The following is a 12101-nucleotide window of genomic DNA, read 5'->3' as shown; positions in this document are numbered from 1 at the left end:
CGTAGTTCTCGAGATATATCAAGATATTCAAAAGTTCCGAAGCCGCACCAACATAATAGAGATACAGAAACACCGTGGCCCCTTTCTTTGAGATAACTCTGCACTATTGCGAGCTGCAAATGCCACTTCCAGCTTAGCTGTGCAGTGGAAGAACAACAAGAAGAAGAAATATCTCGAAATATGTCCGTCAGGCCAGTTCCTTTGAGCTGAATCTGCAAATATCTCGGAAACGAAGCGAGCTATGGCAAAATGTTAAGAGACGTTTTTTGTAGAGAATTATGTTTCCTACAATTTATGTTCTATGATATTTTTTGATCAGAAGCGTAGTTCTCGAGATATATCAAGATATTTAAAAGTTCCGAAGCCGCACCAACATAATAGGGATACAGAAACACCGTGGCCCCGTTCTTTGAGATAACTCTGCACTAGTGCGAGCCGCAAATGCCACTTCCAGCTTAGCTGTGCAGAAGAAGAACAACAAGAAGAAGAAATATCTCGAAATATGTCCGTCAGGCCCCTTCCCTTGAGATAAATCTGCAAATATCTCGGAAACGAAGAGAGCTATGGCAAAATGTTAAGAGACCTTTTTTGTAGAGAATTAAGTTTCCTACTTTTTATGTTCTATGACATTTTTTGATCAGATGCGCAGTTCTCGAGATATATCAAGATATTTAAAAGTTCCGAAGCCGCACCAACATAATAGAGATACAGAAACACCGTGGCCCCTTTCTTTGAGATAACTCTGCACTATTGCGAGCTGCAAATGCCACCTTCAGCTTAGCTGTGCAGAGGAAGAACAACAAGAAGAAGAAATATCTCGAAATATGTCCGTCAGGCCAGTTCCTTTGAGCTGAATCTGCAAATATCTCGGAAACGAAGCGAGCTATGGCAAAATGTTAAGAGACGTTTTTTGTAGAGAATTATGTTTCCTACAATTTATGTTCTATGATATTTTTTGATCAGAAGCGTAGTTTTCGAGATATATCGAGATATTTAAAAGTTCCGAAGACGCACCAACATAATAGAGATACAGAAACACCGTGGCCCCTTTCTTTGAGATAACTGTGCACTAGTGCGAGCCGCAAATGCAACTTCCAGCTTAGCTGTGCAGAAGAAGAACAACAAGAAGAAGAAATATCTCGAAATATGTCCGTCAGGCCCCTTCCCTTGAGATAAATCTGCAAATGTCTCGGAAACGAAGCGAGCTATGGCAAAATGTTAAGAGACCTTTTTTGTAGAGAATTAAGTTTCCTACTTTTTATGTTCTATGATATTTTTTGATCAGATGCGTAGTTCTCGAGATATATCAAGATATTTAAAAGTTCCGAAGCCGCACCAACATAATAGAGATACAGAAACACCGTGGCCCCTTTCTTTGAGATAACTCTGCACTATTGCGAGCTGTAAATGCCACTTCCAGCTTAGCTGTGCAGAAGAAGAACAACAAGAAGAAGAAATATCTCGAAATATGTCCGTCAGGCCCCTTCCCTTGAGATATATCTGCAAATGTCTCGGAAACGAAGCGAGCTATGGCAAAATGTTAAGAGACCTTTTTTGTAGAGAATTAAGTTTCCTACTTTTTATGTTCTATGATATTTTTTGATCAGATGCGTAGTTCTCGAGATATATCAAGATATTTAAAAGTTCCGAAGCCGCACCAACATAATAGAGATACAGAAACACCGTGGCCCCTTTCTTTGAGATAACTCTGCACTATTGCGAGCTGCAAATGCCGCTTCGAGCTTAGCTGTGCAGAAGAAGAACAACAAGAAGAAGAAATATCTCGAAATATGTCCGTCAGGCCCCTTCCCTTGAGATAAATCTGCAAATATCTCGGAAACGAAGCGAGCTATGGCAAAATGTTAAGAGACCTTTTTTGTAGAGAATTATGTTTCCTACAATTTATGTTCTATGATATTTTTTGATCAGATGCGTAGTTCTCGAGATATATCAAGATATTTAAAAGTTCTGAAGCCACTCCAACATAATAGAGATACAGAAACACCGTGGCCCCTTTCTTTGAGATAACTCTGCACTATTGCGAGCTGTAAATGCCACTTCCAGCTTAGCTGTGCAGAAGAAGAACAACAAGAAGAAGAAATATCTCGAAATATGTCCGTCAGGCCCCTTCCCTTGAGATAAATCTGCAAATATCTCGGAAACGAAGCGAGCTATGGCAAAATGTTAAGAGACCTTTTTTGTAGAGAATTAAGTTTCCTACTTTTTATGTTCTATGATATTTTTTGATCAGAAGCGTAGTTTTCGAGATATATCGAGATATTTAAAAGTTCCGAAGCCGCACCAACATAATAGAGATACAGAAACACCGTGGCCCCTTTCTTTGAGATAACTCTGCACTAGTGCGAGCTGCAAATGCCACTTCCAGCTTAGCTGTGCAGAAGAAGAACAACAAGAAGAAGAAATATCTCGAAATATGTCCGTCAGGCCCCTTCCCTTGAGATAAATCTGCAAATATCTCGGAAACGAAGCGAGCTATGGCAAAATGTTAAGAGACCTTTTTTGTAGAGAATTAAGTTTCCTACTTTTTATGTTCTATGATATTTTTTGATCAGAAGCGTAGTTTTCGAGATATATCGAGATATTTAAAAGTTCCGAAGCCGCACCAACATAATAGAGATACAGAAACACCGTGGCCCCTTTCTTTGAGATAACTGTGCACTATTGCGAGCTGTAAATGCCACTTCCAGCTTAGCTGTGCAGAAGAAGAACAACAAGAAGAAGAAATATCTCGAAATATGTCCGTCAGGCCCCTTCCCTTGAGATATATCTGCAAATGTCTCGGAAACGAAGCGAGCTATTGCAAAATGTTAAGAGACCTTTTTTGTAGAGAATTAAGTTTCCTACTTTTTATGTTCTATGATATTTTTTGATCAGATGCGTAGTTCTCGAGATATATCAAGATATTTAAAAGTTCCGAAGCCGCACCAACATAATAGAGATACAGAAACACCGTGGCCCTTTTCTTTGAGATAACTCTGCACTATTGCGAGCTGCAAATGCCGCTTCGAGCTTAGCTGTGCAGAAGAAGAACAACAAGAAGAAGAAATATCTCGAAATATGTCCGTCAGGCCCCTTCCCTTGAGATAAATCTGCAAATATCTCGGAAACGAAGCGAGCTATGGCAAAATGTTAAGAGACCTTTTTTGTAGAGAATTATGTTTCCTACAATTTATGTTCTATGATATTTTTTGATCAGATGCGTAGTTCTCGAGATATATCAAGATATTTAAAAGTTCTGAAGCCACTCCAACATAATAGAGATACAGAAACACCGTGGCCCCTTTCTTTGAGATAACTCTGCACTATTGCGAGCTGTAAATGCCACTTCCAGCTTAGCTGTGCAGAAGAAGAACAACAAGACGAAGAAATATCTCGAAATATGTCCGTCAGGCCCCTTCCCTTGAGATAAATCTGCAAATATCTCGGAAACGAAGCGAGCTATGGCAAAATGTTAAGAGACCTTTTTTGTAGAGAATTAAGTTTCCTACTTTTTATGTTCTATGATATTTTTTGATCAGAAGCGTAGTTTTCGAGATATATCGAGATATTTAAAAGTTCCGAACCCGCACCAACATAATAGAGATACAGAAACACCGTGGCCCCTTTCTTTGAGATAACTCTGCACTAGTGCGAGCTGCAAATGCCACTTCCAGCTTAGCTGTGCAGAAGAAGAACAACAAGAAGAAGAAATATCTCGAAATATGTCCGTCAGGCCCCTTCCCTTGAGATAAATCTGCAAATATCTCGGAAACGAAGCCAGCTATGGCAAAATGTTAAGAGACCTTTTTTGTAGAGAATTAAGTTTCCTACTTTTTATGTTCTATGATATTTTTTGATCAGAAGCGTAGTTTTCGAGATATATCGAGATATTTAAAAGTTCCGAAGCCGCACCAACATAATAGAGATACAGAAACACCGTGGCCTCTTTCTTTGAGATAACTCTGCACTATTGCGAGCTGCAAATGCCACTTCCAGTTTAGCTGTGCAGAAGAAGAACAACAAGAAGAAGAAATATCTCGAAATATGTCCGTCAGGCCCCTTCCCTTGAGATATATCTGCAAATATCTCGGAAACGAAGCGAGCTATGGCAAAATGTTAAGAGACCTTTTTTGTAGAGAATTATGTTTCCTACAATTTCGGTTCTAAGATATTTTTTGATCAGAAGCGTAGTTTTCGAGATATATCGAGATATTTAAAAGTTCCGAAGCCGCACCAACATAATAGAGATACAGAAACACCGTGGCCCCTTTCTTTGAGATAACTCTGCACTATTGCGAGCTGTAAATGCCACTTCCAGCTTAGCTGTGCAGAAGAAGAACAACAAGAAGAAGAAATATCTCGAAATATGTCCGTCAGGCCCCTTCCCTTGAGATAAATCTGCAAATATCTCGGAAACGAAGCGAGCTATGGCAAAATGTTAAGAGACCTTTTTTGTAGAGAATTAAGTTTCCTACTTTTTATGTTCTATGATATTTTTTGATCAGAAGCGTAGTTTTCGAGATATATCGAGATATTTAAAAGTTCCGAAGCCGCACCAACATAATAGAGATACAGAAACACCGTGGCCCCTTTCTTTGAGATAACTCTGCACTAGTGCGAGCTGCAAATGCCACTTCCAGCTTAGCTGTGCAGAAGAAGAACAACAAGAAGAAGAAATATCTCGAAATATGTCCGTCAGGCCCCTTCCCTTGAGATAAATCTGCAAATATCTCGGAAACGAAGCGAGCTATGGCAAAATGTTAAGAGACCTTTTTTGTAGAGAATTAAGTTTCCTACTTTTTATGTTCTATGATATTTTTTGATCAGAAGCGTAGTTTTCGAGATATATCGAGATATTTAAAAGTTCCGAAGCCGCACCAACATAATAGAGATACAGAAACACCGTGGCCCCTTTCTTTGAGATAACTGTGCACTAGTGCGAGCCGCAAATGCAACTTCCAGCTTAGCTGTGCAGAAGAAGAACAACAAGAAGAAGAAATATCTCGAAATATGTCCGTCAGGCCCCTTCCCTTGAGATAAATCTGCAAATGTCTCGGAAACGAAGCGAGCTATGGCAAAATGTTAAGAGACCTTTTTTGTAGAGAATTAAGTTTCCTACTTTTTATGTTCTATGATATTTTTTGATCAGATGCGTAGTTCTCGAGATATATCAAGATATTTAAAAGTTCCGAAGCCGCACCAACATAATAGAGATACAGAAACACCGTGGCCCCTTTCTTTGAGATAACTCTGCACTATTGCGAGCTGTAAATGCCACTTCCAGCTTAGCTGTGCAGAAGAAGAACAACAAGAAGAAGAAATATCTCGAAATATGTCCGTCAGGCCCCTTCCCTTGAGATATATCTGCAAATGTCTCGGAAACGAAGCGAGCTATGGCAAAATGTTAAGAGACCTTTTTTGTAGAGAATTAAGTTTCCTACTTTTTATGTTCTATGATATTTTTTGATCAGATGCGTAGTTCTCGAGATATATCAAGATATTTAAAAGTTCCGAAGCCGCACCAACATAATAGAGATACAGAAACACAGTGGCCCCTTTCTTTGAGATAACTCTGCACTATTGCGAGCTGCAAATGCCGCTTCGAGCTTAGCTGTGCAGAAGAAGAACAACAAGAAGAAGAAATATCTCGAAATATGTCCGTCAGGCTCCTTCCCTTGAGATAAATCTGCAAATATCTCGGAAACGAAGCGAGCTATGGCAAAATGTTAAGAGACCTTTTTTGTAGAGAATTATGTTTCCTACAATTTATGTTCTATGATATTTTTTGATCAGATGCGTAGTTCTCGAGATATATCAAGATATTTAAAAGTTCTGAAGCCACTCCAACATAATAGAGATACAGAAACACCGTGGCCCCTTTCTTTGAGATAACTCTGCACTATTGCGAGCCGTAAATGCCACTTCCAGCTTAGCTGTGCAGAAGAAGAACAACAAGACGAAGAAATATCTCGAAATATGTCCGTCAGGCCCCTTCCCTTGAGATAAATCTGCAAATATCTCGGAAACGAAGCGAGCTATGGCAAAATGTTAAGAGACCTTTTTTGTAGAGAATTAAGTTTCCTACTTTTTATGTTCTATGATATTTTTTGATCAGAAGCGTAGTTTTCGAGATATATCGAGATATTTAAAAGTTCCGAACCCGCACCAACATAATAGAGATACAGAATCACCGTGGCCCCTTTCTTTGAGATAACTCTGCACTAGTGCGAGCTGCAAATGCCACTTCCAGCTTAGCTGTGCAGAAGAAGAACAACAAGAAGAAGAAATATCTCGAAATATGTCCGTCAGGCCCCTTCCCTTGAGATAAATCTGCAAATATCTCGGAAACGAAGCGAGCTATGGCAAAATGTTAAGAGACCTTTTTTGTAGAGAATTAAGTTTCCTACTTTTTATGTTCTATGATATTTTTTGATCAGAAGCGTAGTTTTCGAGATATATCGAGATATTTAAAAGTTCCGAAGCCGCACCAACATAATAGAGATACAGAAACACCGTGGCCTCTTTCTTTGAGATAACTCTGCACTATTGCGAGCTGCAAATGCCACTTCCAGTTTAGCTGTGCAGAAGAAGAACAACAAGAAGAAGAAATATCTCGAAATATGTCCGTCAGGCCCCTTCCCTTGAGATATATCTGCAAATATCTCGGAAACGAAGCGAGCTATGGCAAAATGTTAAGAGACCTTTTTTGTAGAGAATTATGTTTCCTACAATTTCGGTTCTAAGATATTTTTTGATCAGAAGCGTAGTTTTCGAGATATATCGAGATATTTAAAAGTTCCGAAGCCGCACCAACATAATAGAGATACAGAAACACCGTGGCCCCTTTCTTTGAGATAACTCTGCACTAGTGCGAGCCGCAAATGCCACTTCCAGCTTAGCTGTGCAGAAGAAGAACAACAAGAAGAAGAAATATCTCGAAATATGTCCGTCAGGCCCCTTCCCTTGAGATAAATATGCAAATATCTCGGAAACGAAGCGAGCTATGGCAAAATGTTAGGAGACCTTTTTTGTAGAGAATTAAGTTTCCTACTTTTTATGTTCTATGATATTTTTTGATCAGATGCGTAGTTCTCGAGATATATCAAGATATTTAAAAGTTCCGAAGCCGCACCAACATAATAGAGATACAGAAACACCGTGGCCCCTTTCATTGAGATAACTCTGCACTATTGCGAGCTGGAAATGCCACTTCCAGCTTAGCTGTGCAGAAGAAGAACAACAAGAAGAAGAAATATCTCGAAATATGTCCGTCAGACCCCTTCCCTTGAGATGAATCTGCAAATATCTCGGAAACGAAGCGAGCTATGGCAAAATGTTAAGAGACCTTTTTTGTAGAGAATAATGTTTCCTACAATTTACGTTCTATGATATTTTTTGATCAGAAGCGTAGTTTTCGAGATATATCGAGATATTTAAAAGTTCCGAAGCCGCACCAACATAACAGAGATACAGAAACACCGCGGCCCCTTTCTTTGAGATAACTCTGCACTATTGCGACCTGCAAATGCCACTTCCAGCTCAGCCGTGCAGAAGAAGAACAAGAAGAAGAAGAAATATCTCGAAATATGTCCGTCAGGCCCCTTCCCTTGAGATAAATCTGCAAATATCTCGGAAACGAAGCGAGCTATGGCAAAATGTTAAGAGACCTTTTCTGTAGAGAATTAAGTTTCCTACTTTTTATGTTCTATGATATTTTTTGATCAGATGCGTAGTTCTCGAGATATATCAAGATATTTAAAAGTTCCGAAGCCGCACCAACATAATAGAGATACAGAAACACCGTGGCCCCTTTCTTTGAGATAACTCTGCGCTATTGCGAGCTGGAAATGCCACTTCCAGTTTAGCTGTGCAGAAGAAGAACAACAAGAAGAAGAAATATCTCGAAATATGTCCGTTAGGCCCCTTCCCTTGAGATAAATCTGCAAATATCTCGGAAACGAAGCGAGCTATGGCAAAATGTTAAGAGACCTTTTTTGTAGAGAATTAAGTTTTCTACTTTTTATGTTCTATGATATTTTCTGATCAGAAGCGTAGTTTTCGAGATATATCGAGATATTTAAAAGTTCCGAAGCCGCACCAACATAATAGAGATACAGAAACACCGTGGCCCCTTTCTTTGGGATAACTCTGCACTATTGCGAGCTGCAAATGCCACTTCCAGCTTAGCTGTGCAGAACAAGAACAACAAGAAGAAGAAATATCTCGAAATATGTCCGTCAGGCCACTTCCCTTGAGATAAATCTGCAAATGTCTCGGAAACGAAGCGAGCTATGGCAAAATGTTAAGAGACCTTTTTTGTAGAGAATTAAGTTTCCTACTTTTTATGTTCTATGATATTTTTTGATCAGATGCGTAGTTCTCGAGATATATCAAGATATTTAAAAGTTCCGAAGCCGCACCAACATAATAGAGATACAGAAACACCGTGGCCCCTTTCTTTGAGATAACTCTGCACTATTGCGAGCTGCAAATGCCACTTCTAGCTTAGCTGTGTAGAGGAAGAACAACAAGAAGAAGAAATATCTCGAAATATGTCCGTCAGGCCAGTTCCTTTGAGCTGAATCTGCAAATATCTCGGAAACGAAGCGATCTATGGCAAAATGTTAAGAGACATTTTTTGTAGAGAATTATGTTTCCTACAATTTATGTTCTATGATATTTTTTGATCAGAAGCGTAGTTTTCGAGATATATCGAGATATTTAAAAGTTCCGAAGCCGCACCAACATAATAGGGATACAGAAACACCGTGGCCCGTTTCTTTGAGATAACTCTGCACTAGTGCGAGCCGCAAATGCCACTTCCAGCTTAGCTGTGCAGAAGAAGAACAACAAGAAGAAGAAATATCTCGAAATATGTCCGTCAGGCCCCTTCCCTTGAGATAAATCTGCAAATATCTCGGAAACGAAGCGAGCTATGGCAAAATGTTATGAGACCTTTTTTGTAGAGAATTATGTTTCCTACAATTTATGTTCTATGATATTTTTTGATCAGATGCGTAGTTCTCGAGATATATCAAGATAATTAAAAGTTCCGAAGCCGCACCAACATAATAGAGATACAGAAACACCGTGGCCCCTTTCTTTGAGATAACTCTGCACTAGTGCGAGCTGAGAATGCCACTTCCAGCTTAGCTGTGCAGAAGAAGAACAACAAGAAGAAGAAATATCTCGAAATATGTCCGTCAGGCCCCTTCCCTTGAGATATATCTGCAAATATCTCGGAAACGAAGCGAGGTATGGCAAAATGTTAAGAGACCTTTTTTGTAGAGAATTATGTTTCCTACAATTTATGTTGAATGATATTTTTTGATCAGAAGCGTAGTTTTCGAGATATATCGAGATATTTAAAAGTTCCGAAGCCGCACCAACATAATAGAGATACAGAAACACCGTGGCCCCTTTCTTTGAGATAACTCTGCACTAGTGAGAGCCGCAAATGCCACTTCCAGCTTAGCTGTGCAGAAGACGAACAACAAGAAGAAGAAATATCTCGAAATATGTCCGTCAGGCTCCTTCCCTTGAGATAAATATGCAAATATCTCGGAAACGAAGCGAGCTATGGCAAAATGTTAAGAGACCTTTTTTGTAGAGAATTAAGTTTCCTACTTTTTATCTTCTATGATATTTTCTGATCAGATGCGTAGTTCTCGAGATATATCAAGATATTTAAAAGTTCCGAAGCCGCACCAACATAATAGAGATACAGAAACACCGTGGCCCCTTTCATTGAGATAACTCTGCACTATTGCGAGCTGGAAATGCCACTTCCAGCTTAGCTGTGCAGAAGAAGAACAACAAGAAGAAGAAATATCTCGAAATATGTCCGTCAGGCCACTTCCCTTGAGATAAATCTGCAAATATCTCGGAAACGAAGCGAGCTATGGCAAAATGTTGAGAGACCTTTTTTGTAGAGAATTAAGTTTCCTACTTTTTATGTTCGATGATATTTTTTGATCAGATGCGTAGTTCTCGAGATATATCAAGATATTTAAAAGTTCCGAAGCTGCACCAACATAATAGAGGTACAGAAACACCGTGGCCTCTTTCTTTGAGATAACTCTGCACTATTGCGAGCTGCAAATGCCGCTTCGAGCTTAGCTGTGCAGAAGAAGAACAACAAGAAGAAGAAATATCTCGAAATATGTCCGTCAGACCCCTTCCCTTGAGATGAATCTGCAAATATCACGGAAACGAAGCGAGCTATGGCAAGATGTTAAGAGACCTTTTTTGTAGAGAATAATGTTTCCTACAATTTACGTTCTATGATATTTTTTGATCAGAAGCGTAGTTCTCGAGATATATCAAGATATTTAAAAGTTCCGAAGCCGCACCAACATAATAGAGATACAGAAACACCGTGGCCCCTTTCTTTGGGATAACTCTGCACTATTGCGAGCTGCAAATGCCACTTCCAGCTTAGCTGTGCAGAACAAGAACAACAAGAAGAAGAAATATCTCGAAATATGTCCGTCAGGACACTTCCCTTGAGATAAATCTGCAAATATCTCGGAAACGAAGCGAGCTATGGCAAAATGTTAAGAGACCTTTTCTGTAGAGAATTAAGTTTCCTACTTTTTATGTTCTATGATATTTTTTGATCAGAAGCGTAGTTTTCGAGATATATCGAGATATTTAAAAGTTCCGAAGCCGCACCAACATAATAGAGATACAGAAACACCGTGGCCCCTTTCTTTGGGATAACTCTGCACTATTGCGAGCTGCAAATGCCACTTCCAGCTTAGCTGTGCAGAACAAGGACAACAAGAAGAAGAAATATCTCGAAATATGTCCGTCAGGCCACTTCCCTTGAGATAAATCTGCAAATATCTCGGAAACGAAGCGAGCTATGGCAAAATGTTGAGAGACCTTTTTTGTAGAGAATTAAGTTTCCTACTTTTTATGTTCGATGATATTTTTTGATCAGATGCGTAGTTCTCGAGATATATCAAGATATTTAAAAGTTCCGAAGCTGCACCAACATAATAGGGGTACAGAAACACCGTGGCCTCTTTCTTTGAGATAACTCTGCACTATTGCGAGCTGCAATTGCCGCTTCGAGCTTAGCTGTGCAGAAGAAGAACAACAAGAAGAAGAAATATCTCGAAATATGTCCGTCAGGCCCCTTCCCTTGAGATAAATCTGCAAATATCTCGGAAACGAAGCGAGCTATGGCAAAATGTTAAGAGACCTTTTTTGTAGAGAATTATGTTTCCTACAATTTATGTTCTATGATATTTTTTGATCAGATGCGTAGTTCTCGAGATATATCAAGATATTTAAAAGTTCCGAAGCCACTCCAACATAATAGAGATACAGAAACACCGTGGCCCCTTTCTTTGAGATAACTCTGCACTAGTGCGAGCTGCAAATGCCACTTCCAGCTTAGCTGTGCAGAAGAAGAACAACAAGATGAAGAAATATCTCGAAATATGTCCGTCAGGCCCCTTCCCTTGAGATAAATCTGCAAATATCTCGGAAACGAAGCGAGCTATGGCAAAATGTTAAGAGACCTTTTTTGTAGAGAATTAAGTTTCCTACTTTTTATGTTCTATGATATTTTTTGATCAGATGCGTAGTTCTCGAGATATATCAAGATATTTAAAAGTTCCGAAGCCGCACCAACATAATAGAGATACAGAAACACCGTGGCCTCTTTCTTTGAGATAACTCTGCACTATTGCGAGCTGCAAATGCCACTTCCAGTTTAGCTGTGCAGAAGAAGAACAACAAGAAGAAGAAATATCTCGAAATATGTCCGTCAGGCCCCTTCCCTTGAGATATATCTGCAAATATCTCGGAAACGAAGCGAGCTATGGCAAAATGTTATGAGACCTTTTTTGTAGAGAATTATGTTTCCTACAATTTATGTTCTATGATATTTTTTGATCAGATGCGTAGTTCTCGAGATATATCAAGATAATTAAAAGTTCCGAAGCCGCACCAACATAATAGAGATACAGAAACACCGTGGCCCCTTTCTTTGAGATAACTCTGCACTAGTGCGAGCTGAGAATGCCACTTCCAGCTTAGCTGTGCAGAAGAAGAACAACAAGAAGAAGAAATATCTCGAAATATGTCCG

Source organism: Osmia lignaria, unplaced genomic scaffold (genome assembly GCF_051020975.1).
Source record: "Osmia lignaria lignaria isolate PbOS001 unplaced genomic scaffold, iyOsmLign1 scaffold0003, whole genome shotgun sequence".
NCBI classification, from domain to species: Eukaryota; Metazoa; Arthropoda; class Insecta; order Hymenoptera; family Megachilidae; genus Osmia; species Osmia lignaria.
Note: the sequence above shows the minus strand (reverse complement) of the source record.